Source organism: Hermetia illucens, chromosome 1, assembly GCF_905115235.1.
Source record: "Hermetia illucens chromosome 1, iHerIll2.2.curated.20191125, whole genome shotgun sequence".
Taxonomy (NCBI): domain Eukaryota; kingdom Metazoa; phylum Arthropoda; class Insecta; order Diptera; family Stratiomyidae; genus Hermetia; species Hermetia illucens.
In genome coordinates, this window is record NC_051849.1 from 216269869 (window position 1) to 216294012 (window position 24144).

The 24144-nt window shown below is 41.8% G+C and overlaps 1 protein-coding gene across 1 annotated transcript in view; it reads right to left on the reverse strand.

The window, feature by feature from the left end:
• Positions 1-23488, reverse strand: part of LOC119646264 (unconventional myosin-IXb) — a 208577-nt gene extending 185089 nt beyond the window's left edge. The window contains exon 1 of the mRNA XM_038046667.1: positions 23085-23488. The gene's annotated coding sequence lies outside the window, so the exon portion shown is untranslated. The remainder of the gene's footprint in view (positions 1-23084) is intronic.
• Positions 23489-24144: the final 656 nt, after the last annotated feature.

Sequence of the window (24144 nt, forward strand, 5' to 3'; positions counted from 1 at the left end):
ATTCTCACAATCCAAATAAAATGCTTACGTTGTCTTAGCCTGTGGCGGTGCATCGGAGGCGCGGATCTGGGCCATTATGGGTTCGCCTCCACCGCTGCATCCAGTGGCCGCGGAGAACAGCTAACGGCCTGGCATAGACTGGACGACAAATGTCAAGGAGGACTTTTACCGAAAACAAAGTAAACTGAAGTCTCGACGAATTGAATTTGGAATATATGGTCTTTTAATTTGAGGGAGAAAATGATTCCTATAAAAACCTATCTCTCTAGCGGTAATCTTTATTAAATCTTTCACACTTTCCTTCCACATTTTGTACACATGCTGCATCCATGTCTAACTTTCCCCCAGGAGACACAAACTTCATGCAATGGAGCACCCTATCCCAGGATGAGCTGCAGTAGGTCGCCCTGGAACTGCGCCCCGCAGAACAGTAGAGAAAGAATACAAGCTTCTCAGAAAGTCGTGGGGGAAATGTCTTGAGAAACTGGTGGTACAACCGATGTATATAAGTAGAGCAGCAGGAGGCTGTAAAAACACAAGCTTTATCCGTACACATTTTTCAAGATTTTTTTTCTGGTAATTTTCGATAGTTGTAAATATGTCATAATCCAAAAGTGCTGGGCAAAGCTTCTAATATAAATTGCCTTATTAATGCTTATTAGTTATTATTTTCTAATTCGCCAATAAAAATTTACTAAATCTCTAGCGTCAGGTTGAACAATAAACGAGCTTTAATGCTCACGTTTTCCCAATTTTAATTTGTGATTTCCGCAATTAGACAAATCAAGTGAGTACTTAAAAGGTGAAAATACTGTTTGATCACTTTCAATTCCGTTTTTTTTACCCAATTTAGTATTTAATATTTGCTTTTTTCCTCCGAAACATCCACCATCCACGATTGCCAATGATAATTTCTATTACGGCTAGAAAAACCCATTCTCACGGTTCTCGATGATTTAGCATAATCTGGCGGCCCAGTCAGATCGATGTGTGATTGAAGATTATAACATCACCTAATTCGCTGATCGTATTCTTACAAAGTGTGCTTTTCTCCTCTAAAATCCACAAAGCCAAATTTGAAAATACAAGAAATATTATTGACCGCTATAGTGGTAGGTGGCATGAATTGTCGAATTTCGGGAATAGAAAAATGAATGGGGACGCCTTCGGGGAACTCCAAAAAGAGTGTACCATGACTAATCAAGACCTGCATGGATGCTGGTTTGTGCGAAGAATTACTATTCTTCTTGGGTAGAACCTGCTCTCGCTTTGTGATCTTTCATAGACACTTTGATCCTGTTAGCTATGCATGTTGTCGCAGACATTGGCTGTCTGCTAATCCGAGGACTGAGTCGAATTTTTTTGCACGTTCTGGGATGAAATTGAATAGTTTTCTATTGTTGGAGTAATGATTTCAGAATTATACTTGATTATTTGTTCGCGAATAATTAATTACCAATTACAAGAAAATATCTTATCTATATAAGTATATATACATATCACTGGTCTAGATAGTTCGATACAGATAACATTTTCCTTTATTTGTTTGATAGTATAACAGAGTAAAGTACGACCAGCTTTCAACTACGGATTATACACTTATTCATGGTAGTTTTTCTTAGCATCAGCATTTACTTAATTAGTAAATGCTAATACCCTGCTTGCACTAGATCCTGTCAACTGCTTTTAATCATATTCTTGGTGGAAATCCTCTCTTTTTCCTGAATTCCACTCAGTACCTGGCTGTGTCTTCTGATTTCATCTTCCTCGCCTGATCAGTGGGTATTATTTACCTTTGTTTCTTTGTCCTTTAAAAAAAAAAATCAACCAATAAAAAGTACCAGTGAATACCACGAAATCAATAGATAGATAAACATACAAAGGAATTCACGAGAGCGGATCAAAGATGCTGGACACATTTTGCTTAAGATCAAACTAAATTCTTAGATTTTTGGTGTTCAGTCAAGACAAATCTTTTTAGAAAGGCTAAGCAAAAATACTATAAAAAAACTACGAGGTTTGAAATGTATGCTCCATATTCCTCTTTTTAAGGTTTTGTTTGTCCATCTGTCTGTCACATGCACTTTTCTCAGAAGCGTCTGTACCGATTGACATGAAATTTGGTGAGAAGGTGGGAAGGTAGGAACTGTGAAATTGCTGTCACCAATTACTTTCTGCAGATGTAGTTTGACTGACTTCACCCCAGCTTCCCATAATCTTCCGAAATGAGGACTGCTCGGGGGTATAAGTGCCAGGTGATTTCGTCGTTAGCTACCGTGGACTGAACGGTTTTCATTGTCATGCAGAACTGGTGTTTTATTTCTTTACTGGCTGCTACGAAATTTGTACCACAATCAGAATACAAATCCGAGCACAAACCGCGCCGAGACACAAATCGTTTGATTGCTGCAAGACACGCTTGTCCAGAGAGATCACTCACAACCTCCAAGTGAATGGCTTTGGTCTTCAAGCAGATAAAGAGGGCTATATAGCTATATAGGATTTCATCGTTTTAGCGCCTCTGCCCGATGACCATTTTAGTTGTATTGGTCCGGCAAAATCCAGTCCGCAGGTTTTGAAGGCTCTTCCAGGGGTGACTCGTGTTTCAGGTAACGCTCCTATTAACTGTTCTCCTGGCTTTGTGTTTGATTTAAAACAGGTTATGCATTTGTGGATGCATGTTTTTACCAATTTCGAAGACTGCAATATCCAGTACTGTCTTCTGATTGCTGCTTGGGTTACTTGATTGCCTCCATGCAAAGTGCGCAAATGGTATGCTCTTACGATCAATTCGGACAACTTGCAGTCAGGACTTAGAATCACTGGATGCTTACTATCTCATCTTTGAAAGATAATGCTTGGGATAGCCGTACACATGCCATTTCAGCGTTGTAGAGTTCTGAAATTGTCAGGGTTGCAGGTTTTGCAATAGTTGGTGACTTAAAGCGAAGGCAATATGCCACAATTCTAATCAGTCTTCCGAAGTCGGAGTACCTCCCCAGTATACTATCGTCGAACGTGAACTTCGCAACCTTCGCAACTTTGCAGGAGGTCTCAGGCTTCCTCTCGAGTGTCGTGGTAATGTCGATTGCCCTTGACGAGTAGCTGATTGGTTTGTGTTGCAGCCACTCGGGTCCGTTCCACCATAAATCGCTTTTGAGGAGTTGAGAAGCAGTCACTCCCCGTGACGCTATGTCTGCCGGGTTCCACTCTGTATCGACGTGTCTCCATTGACTAGAGTTGCTCGTAGCCTGGATTTCGCTTACCCTATTTGCGACGAACGTTTTCCACCTGGCTGGGTGATCACTCAACCAAGCGAGAACAATGGTTGAATCTGTCCAGTAAAATTCAGCTGTGTCGGCAGGGAATTCGAAGCTTGCTTCATGTGTTTCATCAATCTGCATAGTAGGACGGCACCGTTCAATTCTAGCCGTGGTACTGACTGTACCTTTAAAGGTGCCACTTTCGATTTCGATGTTAATATGTTCGCAGATACCGTGCCACCCGGATGTATTACTCGAACGTAAATCACCGCTGCAAAGGCTGCCATTGACGCGTCGCAGAAACCATGGAGTTCTACCTTGCAGCGATCAGACGTCTGTATACATCGTGGTATTTGAAGTTGTGATAACGCTGGCCACTCCTTCATGTACGTCAGCCACTCGATTTTCAACTGGTCAGGTACGGGCTTATCCTAATCCAGTTTCTGTAGCCACAACCTTTGGATAAATATCTTCCAACTATTATGATGGGCTGGATCCAACCAAGCGGATCAAATAATCTTGCAGCATTGGATGTAATTATTCGTTTCGTAACTGGCTCGTTCGCTGAGATGTAAGGCAGTTTCACTTTAAAGGTGAATATGTCGTCTTTAGGAATCCATTGCAAACCCAGATTATGCTCGCTGACCACGTTTGCTGTGGACGCTGAATCTCCTTGTTCTGCTTGTCCCGGAGCCATTGTAGTATGCGAATGACTGAGTGTGTAGGATGTCTGAAAATATTGGCTCGACCAGAAATCCGGCTCGACGGACAATGTAAAAATGGGCAGATATCAATCCTTAAATTGATATCTGAATAGATATTCTTTTTTATTCTTAAATTGTTGATGGCTGCCGGGATAGGTGCAATAATCCTCAAATTTTTGTACGCTGAAGGAAGCAAGAAGAAACTACTGGTTTTACTTTCCCTTGGCTAGTGGCCCGGTTTATTACTATCACTTCGTTTTTACAAAAGAAATCTTATAACTAAGCAATTTACAATTTACACATTTTTGTTTACATGACGTATTGATTCGTTTCTGGCACAAGCGCATGTTCAGCATTTTTTTCTCTGAACTGCTATTATGTTGACGTAATTACTATTGATTTGTGCGAAAGTAGACTAATGTGTCGATGCACTTATTAATTTTAGCTGAACTGCTATTACGTTATTTTGTATGATTCGAACACCACATATGCAGTAAGTTACATCTTTCTAGAAAGAAATGATCATTTTCGACCAGTTCGCACTCCCCATCTTTCCAACAAATGTCAAAATTAAGGCCGGCTTCGAAAAGTACTAATCAAGACCTTTCATTTGATACGCCACATGACTATATTTGGTGAAAAAAATTACACCCTCATACACCATTGTATGGGGACCCCCCCTTAAATGTAGAATGATGCATCCCACTATATGCGTGAGCGTTCACAGTTCCCATGTTTTCACGAAATTTGGTGTCAATCGTAATAATCGTTTCCGAGAAAAATGCGTGTGATAGACAGACCTGTGAATAGTTGCCAGATCTCTCATCACGCGCAACAACCAATCGGATAGGATAGGAGCATACCTATTGATGGTAAATATGTGTTTATGCACTTTTTTTTCTGACCGTGCATGGGCTAGTGTTTGCTCATCTCTAGTGCGTGGCTATGGGCTATGGGAAGGATACCAAAAACATAAAACTACCATGGAAGACGAGAAAAGGAGGAAACTTAAGGTGCAGGGTCTCGGAAACGCAGTACCGGCGGCTTTTGGGAGTGAGCAAGCAGACTCCCGGTCGTCGATATCCTTCGACTGCAGTGCCTCGGTGGTCGACAACTTAGTCACCGTGTCATATAATTCAAGCGTGGCGCCACCTTACCAAGAACACCGGTAATAAGACCAAATAAAGATGAACTGAAGGCTGTTCAAGAAGCGACAGCAGGACGTGCTCCAGGACCAAGAAAGAGACCCATTCAAAAGAAACTCGTTAACTCTGAAATCTTCATCATTGTCAAAGACTGTAAATGATAAGATACAGGCAAAGTCAACAAACTCAAAAATCGAAGGATCCTATAAAAGGAGTAACCCTGTCGGGGCTCATAGAGAGCAGAGTCCCGGCCCGGAGGAATTAGCCTTCACCCAGCTTGGGGCAAAAAATACTTGAGCTGCCCGAGTTTATCAAGGAGAATCACAACATGCACAAAGCTATGAAGAGTAAGAAGAGAGCTATTAGCGTCCTTTATAATAGATCGCAGTTGGAGAAAAAGAATAGAAAGGATATGCCCAACCCTTCTGTCCCTACAGTATCACATGCGACCCCAGTGACGTCTAACCGTACTGCCATCGCATTACGCCGAAATAAATGAGAGGGAGATCCTTTAAATAATCAGCAATCGTCTAAAAGAAAAAAAGGCGGACAAGCAATTCTGAAAACTAGCACTATTTTCAGAAAGGAGAAAGCACGTAGAGAATGTACGAACGTCGGCCAGCATTGCGAAGTGCAAGACGAATGAAGACGATGAATGGATTAAATTTACCAACAAAAAAGTGAGAGGAAAAGCAAAAGTGGGATTTCGTCTTATGCGGAGGTACTCAAAAAGGTCAAAGCTGATCCCGATCTGAGCGGAAATTTGAACAAAATCCGAAGAATCCAGAAAGGGAATCTCATGTTCGAGCTGAAAAGATCTTGCGGAGGTAAAACTCACAGCTTTCGCACTTAATATCCGGAAATTGACAGCTTTCGCACCAAATGCCAGGAATTTAGGTGTTCGCTGACAATGAAAAAATTAAATTTATTCAAATAAACCTGGATTATGGCAGGGTCGCTCAGGATTTACTTGAGCAGACCACCTACCAATCTAAGATGGAAATTTCCATCATAAGTGAACCGTATAGAAACCGTCACGGTGGCATATTGATCACAGATTCGACTGGTGGAGCGATGGAGGTGATACGGGCTTGCGTTCAGCAGGCCATACACTGTACTGCAAGTCAGTCGGCCAGTGTTTTTTTTGGGCTAAAATAAGTGGTGTTTGACACTGTCTGAATTCGAGGAAATGTTTGATAATTTTGTTGGAGCCCATCAGGGTTACATTTTGTCACTCACACTTTTCCTTTCCATTATTGTTATTGTTAACGTCATTCCTGCTACCTTGACTGAAGGCGTGGTGGGGTTTAACAGCTCGCTCCTTGTTCCATCAGAGATTCGTCGAGTGTTTTTCGTAATTTGCGCAGATCAGTACCGCTTTATTACTCGCAGCACAGAATCCTGGCCATCATCAGTTGTTTGACTTGAGGTCATCGCAGAAAGTGGCGACTATGAGTCGATGGAGGCAGAGGCGGAGGCATTAACAACGCCACGCAGCATTGCAGGCAACAGTTTCAGTGCGAGCCCAAGCACTCTTCTTCACCGTTCAGTCGGAAGCTCCACTAACGTCCGGGACGAATTTCAAAGAGCGTGTATAGAATTCTCGGAAATGAATGCTTTACATAGACCAGGTATTGCTCTATGCATTTTCTGCAAATCCGAGAATTATATCTCAAATCAATGATGAGATTGCATCTCGGCTGTTGCTGCTCCAACTACAATCCCTTGTAAATTGTGATACATTTACGACTGTCAGATTGCATGATAAGAGGATTCGCTTTCGAGTTATTGGTTTGAATGACCGAAGCGATCCACCATGGAAAGTTCGTCTGGAACGTCGGCGGGTCTCACTAAGGCAGAGCATTGGTAGACTGATTCAAATCAACTCTGGCAATACTAGCAGACTGGTGCAAAATAAATTTCAGAAATTTTACAAGAACTACGCCACCCCAGTGAAACACCCGTAGTTGAAATTCTGGACACACTAAAGCACTCCAGACGTATTCAGAAACCAACGTACGCGACGAACCGGCGGAGTTTTTTTCAACAAAGCGTCCAGACTGTACAGTTTTCGGTGACAGAAGCAAAAGGTTATTGGGGTGGACTTACCTGGGGTTACCCGCCCAGCATGCTGGATCACTGCTGAAGGCACCCGCCATGCTATTTTGCGGGGCATGAATTTGCGGATGTTATCCAAGAGGAACTTCGATGAGCCATAAGCAGCTCGAAGAATTGAAGCGGTCCTGGTAGGGGTCGGGTGCAGAATTTCTGGTATAAAAAATCTACCAGCATACACAGTCGGTTGGCACACAACAAAAATCAGGTCATTAGTCGGTCACTGGAATTTCTACCCTTCCTCACTGGGAGAATTACCTACCTTATCGCTAAAAAGGACACGATGCAGGACTCCGCGGAAGCAAGACCGATTACTTGCTTATCACCCCTCGTCTATTATTATTGGAAGGGTCAATGCGCACAGTATTTTGTCAGAGGAGCAATCGGTGCACCGGGTTGCAAAGAGCAACTCATTATCGATTCAGTAGTGTTAGGACAAGCAACTAGAAACCAAAGAAACATCTTCAGTTGCTATATCGATTATCCCAAAGCTATCGACAGCGTTCCACATACCTAGCTAATCGATGTCCTACGTTTGTATCGCATTGATCGCTAATAAAGTTTTTGGCGACAGTTATGGAAGGGTGGCATACCACCTTATCAGTGCGTCCATCTGAGGGTGCCAATATCTTAGAGCCAATCCATATACGGAGAAGAATCTTTCAGGGAGGTTCGTTGTGTCGCCTTTGGTTTTGCATGGCTACTGAATGATGCTAGAGGGCATGGTTTTGCTATCAAATATGGTCTACGAACTAACACGCTTGATGTACTTAGATGTCATCAAGCTGTATGCTAGTATTGACGACCACCTTAGAATGCAGTTGCGAATAGTAGACATGCTTAGCCGTGATATTCGGGTGGAATTTGGATTCGACAACTGTCGAATCTAAGCCATCCGCAAAGGTCATCCCGAGCGGAATGCCAGGCATAGCATAGTTAGTGACAGAGGCAGAGGCAGACTTCTAGAAGTACTTAGGAATTCTGCAAGGAACCCATGCTAGAGTTGGGGATCTGAAGGATGTTCTGCTATTACATACTGAAATCGCATCTCTCCGGGAAGAATAGAATAAGCGCATTGAATATATCCGCTATTCCTTCATTGGCTTATGTATTTGGAATAATGCCTTAGATGAAAACCGATTTGAAAAAACTCCAATCCTCTGAGCGGGATGAATTCGTACCAATAACAGATTGATTTCGCCAGCCATTTATAGATTTCATTTGCCGAACAGATAGCTGTGCTGTGGAGCTCTTTGCTTAGACAAAGGGATCTATGTTTGCTATTCAGGACCGCGTGGTGGCAACCCGAGCTTATAAAAAGCTCATAATGAAAGAGCAGATGAAATACAAAAACACGTATAATGTTGTATGTAAAGTGATCCAGCAAAACCTTGCGTACAAGCATGGGCTGATCACGGGAACATGTCGGGTTTATCTACATGAGTTGCAAGCGGTACTTGATAGTTCTTCTTATAACATGTATTGGGCTCGGCAAGTTCTAACTGATCGCCATATTCCACACAACAAGCTGACGTGCAACATTGAACGGAAATACGTGGAGACGAAAGTGAACTATGAGCCACTGACTTGGGAAATCAAAGAAATATATTGCGTCCGCTTCCGTTTCAATTTCATGTGATATTCCGGTTTTGTATTTAAAGTTCCTGTGCAGTACTTACGCATCCAATTAAAGGAGACATAACATTTTTGTTAATGACATATGAAGGACTAAAATGTCAATAAGAACTGCCAGCTTCCTGAACCAAGAATCTGAATCTCCCTTAATAATTTCTAATTTTCATTCAGGTAAATATTGAAAATATTATATTTATTTTTCTTTCCAAAGAGAAATGTTAGGAAACGGTGGAAATATCGAACATTATCTAGGTAATCCCCTTAAAGTAGTACATCAATTTGGAGGAAATTCAAATATTGATATTAAATATTTAAAATTTTGAGAGCAACTAATTTTGAAGGAAAGGCACACCAATCCTCGGAAAATAACGTTCATAACCTTTCACTTTAAAAATTTTAATCTAATAATTGATTTTAATTATTATATTTGCTACGGAAGTGAATTTTTCCCTATTTGTTCCATGCATCTTAAATGTGTACACATGAAAATACGTATACGAAACTTTTTCACAAAAAAGGTATCGAAATTTGCACACAAACTTCAATATCTGCAAAAAAACTAACCTGGGAGTTTTTGCTCAGTTTTAGATTTGCGTCATTAATAATCAGACGTAAATTACCCTCAATCTCTGAAACATCATAGCTAAATAAACTCCCAAAGAAATCACAAAACTTTCCTCTATACTCTCACTCAGACTTGAACCGCGGGCGCACTGACAATAAGCTAAAGTACTGCACCATAAACTACGCACTACAGCGCTATCTTAGATGCAGAGAGTAAATCCATCTTTCCATGGCATGTACACAATACAAACTCACATTTCTTTCTCAGCCTGAAACCAACAACATTTTTGGTTTGTGTATTAGATGAAATATCCGAAACTTAAATAGATACACATGAACAGATACACATATTATATCCCCACATATCTATCTAGCGTTGATAATGATTCAAAATTAGCTATATCGCCCCATTATGATAATATTTATCTATCTTTCGCCAGGTAAGTATCTATAACTAAGAAATATAGAAATACGCTAGCATAATTTAAGTATGGAGTTTAGATGCAACTTTAACGTGGAGCTGAGTGGAATCAGTTCTATTTTTATTCGGCAGAATATGAATATTCTGAGTGTCATTTCGAGACAGCCAATAGGTAGAGACAGAGGTTTACGAAATAAATATCTCTAAAGCTATGTACCCAGATATCTTGAAACTAAATCAGTGGAAGTAGATAACAGATACATGTATCTGAACTTGAACTGAATCCATACCGAAGCTGAAAGCGGGTTCCCTCGTCGATCCCATGCACATATTTCATTTGCTTGGTTAGCTTCTGTAAAATATTAATTAAGCGGGCAGAACTATTTATCATTGATGAACAAAATGATGATTTTAATGAATTTGTTTCATTAGAAAATTAATGAATGAGTTGGTGCCTGTTCCCCCGAGCGGAAAATTAGATGTAACCCAATTCGATATCGGGCAATGAGCTTCAAATATATTATTGAAAACACGTGCTTGGCTACTTAAAGAAATGGATTCTGGAAATAAAGACGTAAATTTATTGAAAAAAGCGACGCGACTACCGATAGTGATTATCTAATCGGCTAGACTTCCCGCGAGGTCGACCTTACCAGTTTACCGTTGAAAGTTAAAGATTTACATTTTGTAGTTCAGTAGATGCACCGCACGAGTATAATAGATTACTGGTTCAGCTAAAAGATTGATGATAGACATATTGTTGGTTGATTTACTTAATTTGGGAGTCGTGATATAAAATTACTTTTGGACTGCGAGATGAAGGTGAGAATGAGAAAAGGACGGGTATCTGCTGTAAGGACCTGCCCTGAACTATAATAGTTGTTGAATAAAATGAAGCCGAAGAAGTCAAGTCGATTCCTAGCTTTCCAAGAGTTTAAAATCTTTGGTAATTACAAATCCCAAGACTTTGCAGAGCTCTACTTTCGTGGGCATTAAGATATCAATCGTGTTAGGCGAGTATTGCTATTTATCATGTTAATAATATTTTCGGCCTTTGCTAACATGTGACGCCGATAGTCAAATTTCTGTGAAACTTGGGAGTTATGAAAAAAAATTGCGTAAAATGCACAAAAACTGTATGTTAAAAAAAGGGATATTTAATTTCACAAACCACCGCTTGCCGGTTATGTTTGGTTGGTAGAGTGGGCAAAATTATAGTTTCTGTTGTTTTCATCATAATCAACTTCGAAATGTTTCCACGAAATTAATCGCCTAACGAAACTCCTAAACCCATGAATCGCTTGCAAACCATAGCCGATAGTAAATTCGATGGCTTTGATTAATTAATTTATTTTTTTTTAGATTTTATTGCATATTCCACTATAAAATTCAAATATTTAGTAAAGCATCCTCCCACAAATTTAAATTATTTCCCCATATGCTATGAAATTCACCGCCCTGACTAATTACATACATATAGGACGAACTTTTAAAATTGAGAAGTGTAAAAGTTTGCAAATTATTCGCACAGGTCAAGTGAGTGCTCCAAGATGGCGGATGAAAGTCCCAAGGGTGAAAGTTAGGGGGCAAGCGACTACTCCCTTAACTATTGCAAGTGCTCTCGTTTCGCCAAAGTTATGACGTTTAAAAACTGGTCCCACCAGTCAGATCGCATTAACTAAACTGTGCGTGGTTTCGAAGCCTGTTTTTACTTGGTTGTCTTTATTTTTCGCTGATGCGTTAGGCAGGAGAAACTCAAGTCCTGCCGCCTCACAAGCACTCTATGATATAACCTAGCCTTGTCACATCACCGTACAATCCTGACAATTTGTTATAAGTTATTGTCATTAATGACGGAAATCACTTATACAGTGTAATCTAATAAAACTCCCAAAGACTGTTTTAAAAAAAAAAACTCTCTTTTTTTTAATTATTAGTATTTTAAATTTCAATCAAATTCAAATGCAATGAAAATCCCGCACCATGTTGTGTGACGTCATAAGTCAAGTCAAAAGACTAGTAAATCGGCAATTCGCATTTGCTCATAATACATTGAACTGTCAATGTTAATTTTGACAGTGAAATGTCGGGAAAGACTCCTATTTTTTGGGTTAAACGCCCAAGTTTATCAAGAAAGTTGACTGACCGTTCCATAGGGGGCAGAGGCAACTCATCAGATGCTGCCTGGATGAAACCGTCAACCAACTTTTTTTAATCTTAACTAGTAACATATGATTGCGTTAGAATTTTGTGTCATTGTTATTCATTTTTAAGGTTTTGTGTGAAACAAAACCCTATTAAAATCGATTCAATTTCGTGTGTTTGTCTGTCTGTCTGTTATACCCGATTTACTTGGAAACGACTGAACCAATTGTCAATTTGGTAGGAAGATGTGGTCTATGAATCCCTTCATATGTAGCATTTTGAGGAACCCTTTCATACATGCGAAAGGTAGGTGTAAATTTTTTTTCACATAATACGGTCATGTGGTGTATCAAATGAAAGGGCTTGATTATTTTATCTTATTTTTGATATTGGGTGAAACATAGGGGAGGGACCTAGTATCTGCATTTACAAATTTTCGACAAAATGTCGAAAGCATATCTAACGCCCTTAATGTCTCCAGTACATCCCGCTAGGTGTAATCGTTTACAAGATATCCAAACCGTTCGGCGCCTTTGATGTTTTATCCATTAACGTAGGCCGGATGAATGTGAAGACTCAGATTTCTCCGGTATTTTATCTGAACCATCTCGGCCACATCTACGTGCCGGAGCTGCCGGCCCCTGGCAATGTTTCTCAGATTTTCTCACAAATTTCCAAGAAGCTGGCACTGTTCTTTTACTGTCCTCCGTCACGCAGTTGCACCGTAGCCAAGTCATTGTTCGTGCCGCCATAGTGAGTTCTATTGTACGGTATTTTACATGGCGGAGTTGTTGCACTTCTTCGATGTGTCACCTATGTACCGCCACTTTAGATATCAATACCTTCAGGGCTTTAGTCTTGATAAGACTTGATTGTAATTTTCTTCTAGATATTGGATACGAATACCACTAGCAACTGCTTTCGATTCGAAGCGTTGTCATTTTAAAATAAACGTAGAAACTTAGCTTAAATAATTTTTTTTAATATAAAGTTCATGAATAATTAGCGAGACCCTCTCAAAGTTAAAGAATAATTAGCGAGACTCTCTCAGTCGAAAAATTTCACAACTTTTCATAATTAGTTCTGCTTTGTTGAAATTCAAATGTCAAAATCAACTTTTTAACTTCAATTATTTTTCTCGACACATCAACGCCTACTCCGTCACGGAAAACACCGATGGTGACAACTGTTATTCGAATTAACAACATTCGAAATAAATTTCGAAGGACCGTTCCTATATCAACAGAAAACATGCTTCATAGATATACAAACTGATCGGCGATTCTTTCCACTATATGGAATGGGAAGAATGACCAGTCAGGCTAAGAACATTGATTTTGTTGGTATTTATTTCCTCCTCCTGTTTGCCTTTTTCAACAAACCAACAGCCATTTGGCAAAGGTTAGAGAGCAAACAGATGTCACTAGTTGAGAAGTTGTTTTGTAATTAAATATTTCCTCTTCTTTTTAGGATTTACATATATATATGTCTTTTTAAAAACTAATTTAGGTATAGAATTAATTAGAATAGTATTATAGACTTAGAGTAGTATAAAAATAGTTAATAAACCCACTGATGAGCAGGCTTGTTAGCACTGATGAAGGGAATAAGTGGTTCCGGAAATATTGGTATTTGCAAGACCAATAAATTAACACTAGCGAATAGAAAAAGCAAGTTTTTATTATTCCAAATATTCGATGTGGTACTGACATTTTATCTCTACAGGAATGATAACTTAACGCAAAAGAGGCAATTTTGATCTACTATAACTTTGTTAACAATAGTAGGATTTCCATCAAACTTTCCAATATGCTGCCTTATATCAAAACATATGTACAGACAATTTAAGGGATGTAGGATAAATTTAAGGATGTTTCGTTGAAAATTTTCAAAGTATGATTATATACCATTATTAGCTTTGTTTGAGCAGATATCGTAACAGGGAGTATTTGGAGCCTAGGACCACTAGTATTTTTTCAATTTTTTTCAATTGGGTAATTCCTGAGAATGGGTCTTTGAAGTAACTGACCTCTTTCCGACCTCCGCACTTTTCCTCTTTGCTACCAATATCAAAATTGGCTTGCGCTTCCGAAAATTTAGTATTTTCGATCATTCGACACCTCACATGACATACAAATTGCATCTTTAGGTATATGATCACACCCCTTTAACTTGAACCTACAATAATGTAATTCATTGCGTGTGTGGGTGTTTACAGTTCCCACTTTTCGTGTCAATAGAGGTAACCATTCCTGAGAAGAATGCAGACTGATTGACCGACAGACAGATAGCGATATAATTTACACAGAGTAATTAACCAGCAATTAAGGACTATGGTGGCTATTGACATCAAAGCAAGAGAAGAGCTCTAAGCAGCGAAGCATAAGCGGGATATAGTTGAACCCGCAACCTAAACTATAAGAGTAACTCTCTCTCACAATAATGTTAAGAGGGTAGCACAGGCCCTTCAGAATGATAAACTTCTATCAGAGCTCCGCGATTCAAATAGGGAGATTACCGAAGAATCCTCGAAGAGAAAAAAGAGCAAAGCACCTCAAAAACTCACAGAGAAGTTAGCTCAACAAAGGCTAGTCGTCGTCAAAGCGAAAGCTGGCGAGAAATTGGAGAAACTAACTTAGACGAGGGTTGAAAACAAGAAAAACCTTGAAAAAAGGGGCCGACCCGACGCCCTCATTATTACTAACAAAAGCGAGCTTACTTATTACAGTAAAATCAGATTCTTCGCTGCAAGATCGAAGGGAGAACATAATGCGTATCAGGCGAACTTAGAAAGCAAATTATTGCCGGTATTTAAACGCAATGAAAATAAGACCGATGATTTCCACAAAAAAAATCGAGGGAATATCGATAGAAAAGGGGGATGTTGAATTAAGTAGAGGCTTTGTTATGATCGAGTGTAAGGAGCTGGATGAGATTACCATCCTGCATGACAGATCTGATCTATGTCAAAAGTACGGAGGGTTTGGACATTTTGCCAAAAATTGTGAAGATAAGCCCGACTATCTCGTCTGTGGAAGCTCGAATAGTAATGACTGTGCTCATGTCACAGGGAGCGTCAAGTGTCGAGTGTTTAAAAAAGCGCTATATACAATGCGGAAATGAAGTTCATGCAACTTAACCTTAACCACTGCCAAGAAGCACATGATTTGCTTCGCCAGAGCATATATAAAGATAAGGTCAACGTTGCGATTGTTTGTGAACAATATAATGACTTGTAATTCACTATATGGGCAAGCGACAAGCTTTCTTGCGCTTAAACGTCACTTTGGTATCGAAGGATCAAACACATTCCAAACAGGGGAAATGGGTTCCATAATAGACATAACATTCGTCAGTGATACCCTAGCTAAGGATCTCCAATGACATGTTAGCGAGCAATACACGCATAACGGCCAATAAGCGATTGTCTTTCAAATGGAGCGTACCATTAGACCAAAACAACACAGAACGCCAGATATAGGATGGACTTCTAAGACGCTCGAAACATTTCCGGAGGTATTGCTGCAAGGTACAAATTTGTTGGGAAACGCAATGAATGTGGTTGCACAGATTTTAGAGTGAATGCAGTTGGCTTGGGACGCTTTCATACCGCGGAGGATGGGATCCTTGAAGCGAAGACTAAATTTCTGGTGAAATGATGAAGCCAAGGAATATCGCAAAGAATGCTTAAATGCGAGAAGGCGCCGCAGAAATAGGCCAGAATATGAGGAGCTATAATACCTATACATGGTTGCCAGAAAAAAACTATTGTAAAGAGTAAAACGATGCATTTCAAGCAGCTCTGCAGGGAAGCTGACTCTGACCACCGGGAGGGTGCATATAAGACAGTTATGGCATCAATCAAGGGAAAGCGTTTTCCACCGATTACATTTTCCAAGTCGCTGAACCATATAATAATCGTCCTATTCCCTCAGAATATTAACGACGACCTTCCGAGCGTTCAAATCAACCCCGATGAAATACTAGAGATTAGCAGCGAAGAGGTATTGGAAGCGGCCAAGAATATCAAAGTCAGCAAGGTTTCCGCTTTAGATGGCATACCGAGCATAGCTATCAAATTGGCAGTAGGGATAGTACTAAAAACTCTCGCACAAGTCTTTACTGCGTACTTGAAAGAAGGTACGTTCCCTGCATAGTGGAAGAAACAAAAATTGGTACTCTTCCTGAAGGTAAACTTTCCGAGCGAGTAATCTATTGTAGATTACTCCCAATAGAGCGGCAGTTTGGATTTCGCAAAGCAAAATTCACGATCGATGCGGACAATTTGAAGAGAAATCTGGCGAAATCGGTTGTTGAAAGGAATAAATATTGTGCAATGGTAATCATCGCCGTAAAAGAGGGTTTTATCTCGGCGAGATGGAAACAAATTATTGAGGCACTTGCCAGGCTTGGTGCCGCGACGTACCTTATACGTATTGTTGTCGAATTTCTAATAGAAAGGTGGCTTTGTTGCGACTCAGATGAAAGAATACCGAATGATTTCTGGTATACCACGAGGATCAGTCCCCGGCCTTGTATTGTGGAACATAACGTATAAAGCAATGCTAACATTGCGTCTCTCTGACGGTGCCACCTCCATTTGATTCACAAATGACAGCGGAATTACAATCGTAGCAAGCCACGCTAACGATGTCGAAATATACGCCAACGAAGCAATATGACCGATACGGCTTATCGACTTAATGTCCTCTGAACATGCTGTGCTTACCGAATGACATCCGGGGATCCATGTATAATAGTTGGGATGATGTAAAACGATATTTTGGCGATTGAAGTCCTACCGATTCGCAAAGCTGGTGAACTTAATGCGGCTCAACGATAGTCGCAAGGGATTTATCACTGGTAGAATAAGGAAAAGGATGGGACGCTGGACTCATAGGTTGACACCGAATGTTAAAAGCAGAACTAACCGGAGGCATGGTAACGTGGGCTACGATATGACACAGTTCCTAGGCAGACATAGTGGTTATCGGGAATACCTCCACCGATTACGTCATGATGACTTTGCAAACTGACCGATTTCTGAGTACGTAACGAAGGATACGGAGCGTGTACTCTTCTATTGTCCAAGATTCGCATGATACAGAATGGAAATGGAACATCGTACCGAATATGTTGAGTTCGATTGTGGTGTGGTAAGCCGTCGAATAAATAATAAAGAATATCCACGGAATGCTACGCCAGGAGGAGTTTAGAAGGAAGAAAGAGAGGGAGGGGACCACCATCACGAATAACAATTAAATAATGATTCTGTCCCACAACATAATACCATATGGTAATCCCGCCGGGAGACTGAATGGGGACAGAAAGAGGGGGGAGGGGGGGGGAATGGACAGACAGACGGAGAGATTGCCAGTGAACCGACTTTAATAAGTTTAAAAAATTGAAGCTGCATATTATCTAAGACTACTTATTGCGCTTAGCGAAAAATATCTGTCAGACCAGCCTGCGTGCTAGCAGGTGTGATCGCAAATGATATTCTGTCGTGAGAAGAACGTTTTTATGATCGAGTGTATCTCACTGGTGAATGTTTTGCCCGTCGGCGTCTTTTCGCGCGGAAGTTAAGTTCGGGGAGGACCTAACACTCAAAAACATAATGGCTTATGTTGAACATACCTGTGCACTTGTACAAGGAAAAGCCGAGGAAAGACACTCGGAGGAGACACCGGGTGGAAATCATACCGAGGTCCCCGAAGAACTCCCAAACACAGAAAGGTGGACGACCTAGACCTAGATCTTCTAGGGCGTCGGGTGGTCAGCGACTAGCAGGAAAGCGCCAAGTCGGAGGAAGCGGGTGGTACCACGGAGCCAATGGCCAGCACTAAGATACCCCGAATGAACCTCGACCATGTGAAAGCTGCATCTGTGGAATAATACTGCTCAGGGGCCCTGGATGTACCGGGGCAAATGCGCATATAATATAGGGAACACTCCAACATTTGTGAAGAGTACTGGACAAGAGGTACTAGACATAACTCTAGGAAATACTTTAAAGAACGGGCTGGTCAGGAATTGGAGGATGTCGGATGCGCTTCTATGTCTGATCATTGAATAATCAGATCCGACATTGAGGGTAACTCCGAAATGAAAAGAACAATAAGAAATCCCAGGAGAATGCGTAGGGATTCCTAATCAACGCACTTGAGCAATAACATGGATCACTTTCAAGGGGGCGGTGACATCAGGAGTGAATTGGTATTCATTGTCATTGACGCTATGAGGCCAGTTGTCGGGCCAAGACAGTTAAGTCATCAAGGAATGTACCGTGGGGGAGTAAGAACCTAGCTAGAATTAGTACAGAGATACAAAAACTTTTCAACTGGGCAAAACCAACTAGGCTTTACAAAGCTGTATCGAAAGGCGGGGCAATATCTTCTATTTGTTTGAAGAAAAGATAGTATATTCACCGAGAATGAACAGAACATTTTCCCGGGTCTTACCCTACGGCGGCAGGCGATAGCATTCTGTCTGCCCCCCCCCCCCCTAAAGCGAACAGACCAATTTACTTAACATCATTCGCACTCAAAAGGTCATAAACAAGTATATTAGAAGCACCGCCAAGTACAAATTCTGTTGTCATGAATACTACTCAAGGTTGTCCACAGGGCGGGATACTATTGCCGCTTATGTTAAGTATGTTAGTGGACGAACTCCTGGACGTGCTAACAAATACTGGAATATAGACCCAGGATTACGCGGGAGACATTATTTTAATCTGTAGGGGCAAATATGAGGATTTCTTATGTGATAGAATCCAAACTGGACTAAGGGTTACTAGTGCTTGGTGCAGGAAGAAGAGCTATAAGGTTACATGACATGGAGGTGAAACGAGAAACAGAGGTCAAATATTTGGAAACAACTCTGGATCAGAAAATAACTATGGAAGACGCAGAAACTACGAGAGCTCTGATGATTTGTAGGTCCATAGCAGTAAAAAAAATAGGATTACGGCCCGAAGATACTACTTCGGATATACACTGCAATAATAAGGCCAATGATTACCAATGGTATTCTGGGCAAAAAGATCTGAACTCAGCACAGAAGTCCGGGAGTTACACAAACTCCAAAGACAGGGTTACGTATATATCAATGTGGCAATGAGGACATGCCAAACGGCATCCCTGGATGTCCTTCTGGAATTAACCCTTGTCCATCAGCACACAGAGATGCAGACAAGGAGGGCAATCTTCTTTCTTTGTATGGAACGGCGCGAAAGTGAACACCGGGAAGTTTGTCGAGACTCTGGGAACAGGTGGGGCCACACTGAAGGGTACTCTTGGGGGCGGTGGCGCCGCGGCTGACACTGAACCCTGGTCTGCGGAGCCTCCATGCCCAGGAAGACATCGAGGCGCGGCAAACCTTCCATGTATTGGTGGACAGTGGAAATCGCAGAGCTCCGGAAGAAGTGTCACAGGCTCCGCCGCTTAACACAACGTCTAGGCGACCGGGGGGAGTCATGTACCATAATGATGGAGTGCAAATCATCCAAAAGGAGACTCCGCAGCGCAATAAACAAGAGCAAAGCTCGCTGCTAGCAAGATCTAGTGTAACCTCTGCGGGAACCCTGTTCACTTAAGGCCGAGCAGATGGACCGCATTGTAAGGGCACTCTTCTCTGCACACCCCTTATGGGATGATGACGTCGGCGCGGAGAGCGCAGAGGACTGTCCACTTTTCTCTATAAAAGAGTTGGAACAGGCAGTCCTCTCTATGAAAAACAAGAAGGCGCCAGGACCCGATGGTATTCCAGCAGAGGTGTACAAACTGGTATTCCAACACCGGCCAGACCTACTGCTCGGTGCATTCAACACTTGCCTGAAAGAGGGCATTTTCCCTGCTCGTTGGAAAGTTGCGAGGCTTGTGCTGATCCCTAAAGGGAAAGGCGATCCCGAATTGCCGTCTTCATACCGCTCACTATGTATGCTTGATACTGCTGGGAAAGTGCTCGAAAAGCTCATCAGATGCAGACTGGCTGAAGCGATACGCGCTGCCGGAGATTTATCTCCCCGGCAGTTTGGTTTGAGGGCAGGGAGATCGACAATTGATGCTGTCATGCAGGTCGTGGACACCGTTCGACGAGCAGAGGCACATAGCCGCCGAACTCGACGTCTGGTGCTCCTCGTAACACTTGACGTCAGAAACGCCTTCAATTCCGTAAGATGGAAAGATATTCTAGGCACACTAGACAATACCTTCAATGAGCCGAACTATCTCTTACGGATTTTGAGGGACTATCTGAGGAACCGCTCCCTGCTCTATGAAACACTAGAGGGTCAAAGGTGGATGGAGGTCACGTCGGGGGTTGCACAGGGATCCATCCTAGGGCCGGATCTCTGGAACGCTACCTATGACAGTCTGCTTAAACTCGACATGCCAGAAGAGTCGCGCCTGGTCGGCTACGGAGATGATATTGCAGCGCTTGTTGCTGGACGCACTGTCGAACAGGCGCAAAGAAGACTCGGCATATTGATGCGACGGGTAAGCAGATGGATGACTACGCATGGTTTCAACCTTGCACTGGAAAAAACAGAAGTGGTCATCCTGACTAAAAAGAGAATTCCGACCCTGCGTCCCATATCGTTCGGCGAGACGATGTTCGAGTCAAAATCAGCGGTAAAGTACCTCGGGTTGACTCAAAGATGAGCTTTTCTGAGCAAATCCAAGCAGCAGCGAACAAGGCTGCGGCTGGAGTTTCGGCGTTAAATAGGCTAATGGCAAACATTGGGGGTCCTACGTCTAGTAGGCGACGTCTCTTGATGAGCCCAACGCAGTCTGTCCTGCTCTACGGAGCAGAGGTATGGGCTGGCGCTCTTAACAAGGAGGTATATCGTAAACGCCTCTCGCAAGTACAGAGACGGAGAGCTTTACGGGTGGCGTCTGCGTACCGCACTGTCTCTGAACCGGTCGTGATGGTGATTGCGGGAGTTATCCCCGTTGCCCTTCTTGCTAGGGAGCGTCAGACCATATACAAGCGCAAGGGAGATGAGCCAAGGGAGGCGCGAAGAACGGCAACACACTCTAGACGAGTGGTAGCTCTCTTGGTAAAATGAAACTAGAGGCAGATGAACTGCGCGGCTCATCGGCAACTTAGGTGCGTGGCTGAATCGGCGGACCCAATTTTTAAGTGGGCATGGAGGTTTTCAGTCTTACCTGCACAAGATTGGAAAGGCAGCAGGCAGGTTCGTCAGCAGCTCTATTTAAACACAGGGGACCTCTCTCCAGACAACATTGTCGAAGAGATGCTGAGGACAGCTGACAGGTGGAACCGTGTTGCCCATTACGTTCGGGCCCTTCTTGTTGCTAAGAAGATAGAACTCCACCGGTGGAGGAGGCGGATGGCAGGGGATTCCTTGAACTGACAGTTTCCTTCCTCCTCTCCCCTCCCGTTGGTGAAAGGAATTCCCTGATTTGAAGGCTCCGCAAGGCGGGAGAGTTCGGGGACTAGCCAGAAGTAATGTGACAAACGGTTCCAAGCTAGCTCTCTGACGGTGGGGAGGTGTTTAGTTGGTAGTCCGACGACGTACCGAATCGGGAGTCCAACACTGTGTGCGTAAATGCATTCACCTACCCTACCCCAAAAAAAAAAGAAAAGAAGGAGGGCAATCTTCAGGTTGGCTGGGAGTATCGGTGAGGCGGAGAGCTGCCTAAATCGAATTAAAATTGATATTCTTTCTAGCGGTATCCCGAATTATTAATACCAAGGAATAATATGGCAACGAGGCAAACTGGGAGAGGGTGACTGTAACATACAGCTTAAACGATCAACTGATTACTTGGTACACTGACGGATTGCTCACAGCAGAGGTTGATTTTTCTTTCCGAAAAGCATCAACCAGTTGGAAGCTAACGATCTTCATGGTCAAGCCTTCTACCGAATAAAATTTTAGGATATTAGGATTCCACGGTGTCCTATGTCAGCATTAGCTCAATATCGTATACCCACTCCATTCCAAACAGTGTAGAAGTACAGTACAGAAGAATATTGTTGCTTGTTGGGGAAAGGATCTCTTTAAAATCTTACCACGTTATATAAGTTTCACTGTTTAATGTAGTAAATAATGTTCAAGTCGTTAACGAATTGCTTTGAGCTTCTCTGCGTGCAGCCGGTGAACATATTATAAGTGTTCAATTATATCTCTCGTAAAACAACGTAAAAACCCTCAAATGAATTGGACCGAATTAGATATCATTATGAAACGTTGCTTGTTATTTGAACTTATTCCCTTCTTTGCAGGAAATATACCGCAAAAGAAACCTCAATCAATAAAAGTAGCGGAGATTTCATAATCGTTTAAAGTTACCTTCACTGCACCCGTAAATTCAAAGAACCTCGAGATGCATTTCTTAACAACTTCCTGGCATCGCTGAAATTCACGCTGGCGGGTTCAAAAGTTTTTGTTTTGTTTCTTAACTAGTTTGAATTTAACAAGAGAAAGTATTCGACCTTCTACTCATTAGGAAGAAACAAAAGACTTAAGCCAGTAACCTGATTTCAATATCACCTGCAAATGCATATTAAAAAGATCATGTTACATTCCAATTTGCAGGTGACGTCGTTATCATTGAATATTTGGCGGAATCAAGGAAATTAGCGGAGATGGGTATTTATGTCACGGGATGCTTTCATAGGTAACGGATGTCCGTGTAACTGCTTGGATTAGCTGAGGAGAGGAAGTCTCAATATTGGTTCTGTGTTAATCATTTGGAATGGATGCACAGTTGTGGGGCATGTTCAAGCAAAAAGGTTCACCCCTAGGCAGACAGAGAAATCCGGAAACTGTCCGAAACGATTCCAGTACACTTCATTGTATTATCCAAGGGATCAGCAATTTTTCTAGGCAGCTGCGTCTCTTATTCTAATCAAAGTCGTTTCGTTTAAAGACCGCATCAATCTTATTATCTGTCAGCCAAAAATCTTTAATAAATTGTCTTCACTATTTTTTGTTGAACGTAATCCTCAATGCAAGAGTAGTTGCTTTCCCTCTTCCCAATTGAATAAAAGGCTCATATGGGGCAGGGACAAAAAGCATAATACCTGGTCTTATGGACTATATAAAAACTAGCAATCATACCTCAACTTCTTCGGTAAAAAATTATTATCCGTTTAATCCAAACAACGAAATGCAAATGAGCGAATGGTTGGACTTATTTGCCGGAGCACATATACGTAATATTGTGTAAACAAACTGGCAGCAATTTCACGAGGGCCGAAGAGGTTCACCTCATTTCTCACTTCACTCGAAGATACCTTTCTTCGGATTATACTATATAATTGCAATTTGCACAAGATCTGTGAGACAAATCCCTTGACATGTCTTCACTGAAATTTTCAACTTTTCTTTTTTTTTGCGCTGGACACTATCACATATTCTTTCACTCTGGACCACAAAATAACAATAACAATCGAAACTTCATAATTTGCAACGGCAAAGACGACGACATTGACGAACCGCTTCCGCGACAAAGTTATGTTAGCGTAAGTGAGGCTGCAGAAACCACACGCTGACTGATCCCATCCGAGATCCGCTCGAACCGAACGATACAAGGTCTAGGTACAATCTGAATCTGACATTCTATTGAATTGGAGATCTTTGTAACGTCTTGAGACTTCTTCAGAGTATCTTTGGTTTGGTTCGCGGCTTCTTCAATTTGTGCAGTTTTACTATTGAGCCGGTTAAGGGGAGGCGGATGGCATTCGGTGTGAAATCGTACGGGGATCATTTCGATGCTATTGGGAAATTCGCTGGCTCGATACTACAGGTCTTGAACAGTTGATTGAAATCATTCATGACATGGTCGGTGTGTTTTTATTTTCCCATAAATATGTGGGAATATTATTGTTGGACAGCATGGAATCCAAGACCCCTTAAAGCTCAACACGTTTTTTCATTTACGTCCAGCAACGACTCTTGAAATGGGAACTCCTTCACACATTTTGAGTAGGATTAGTGGATTTGCGTTGCCGATCTGGGAACTGAAGGCGCTGCGCCACTATTGAGCCAGTGCGAGATGCGATCCAGCATCCGAATCCATGCCGTGACCGCAGCCACAAACATTCTTTTCTTCTTTATTTTTTTCTTGTGCTTCTTAGATCCAAAGATTCTGATTCTCATTCAGATCCTGGGTCTTATG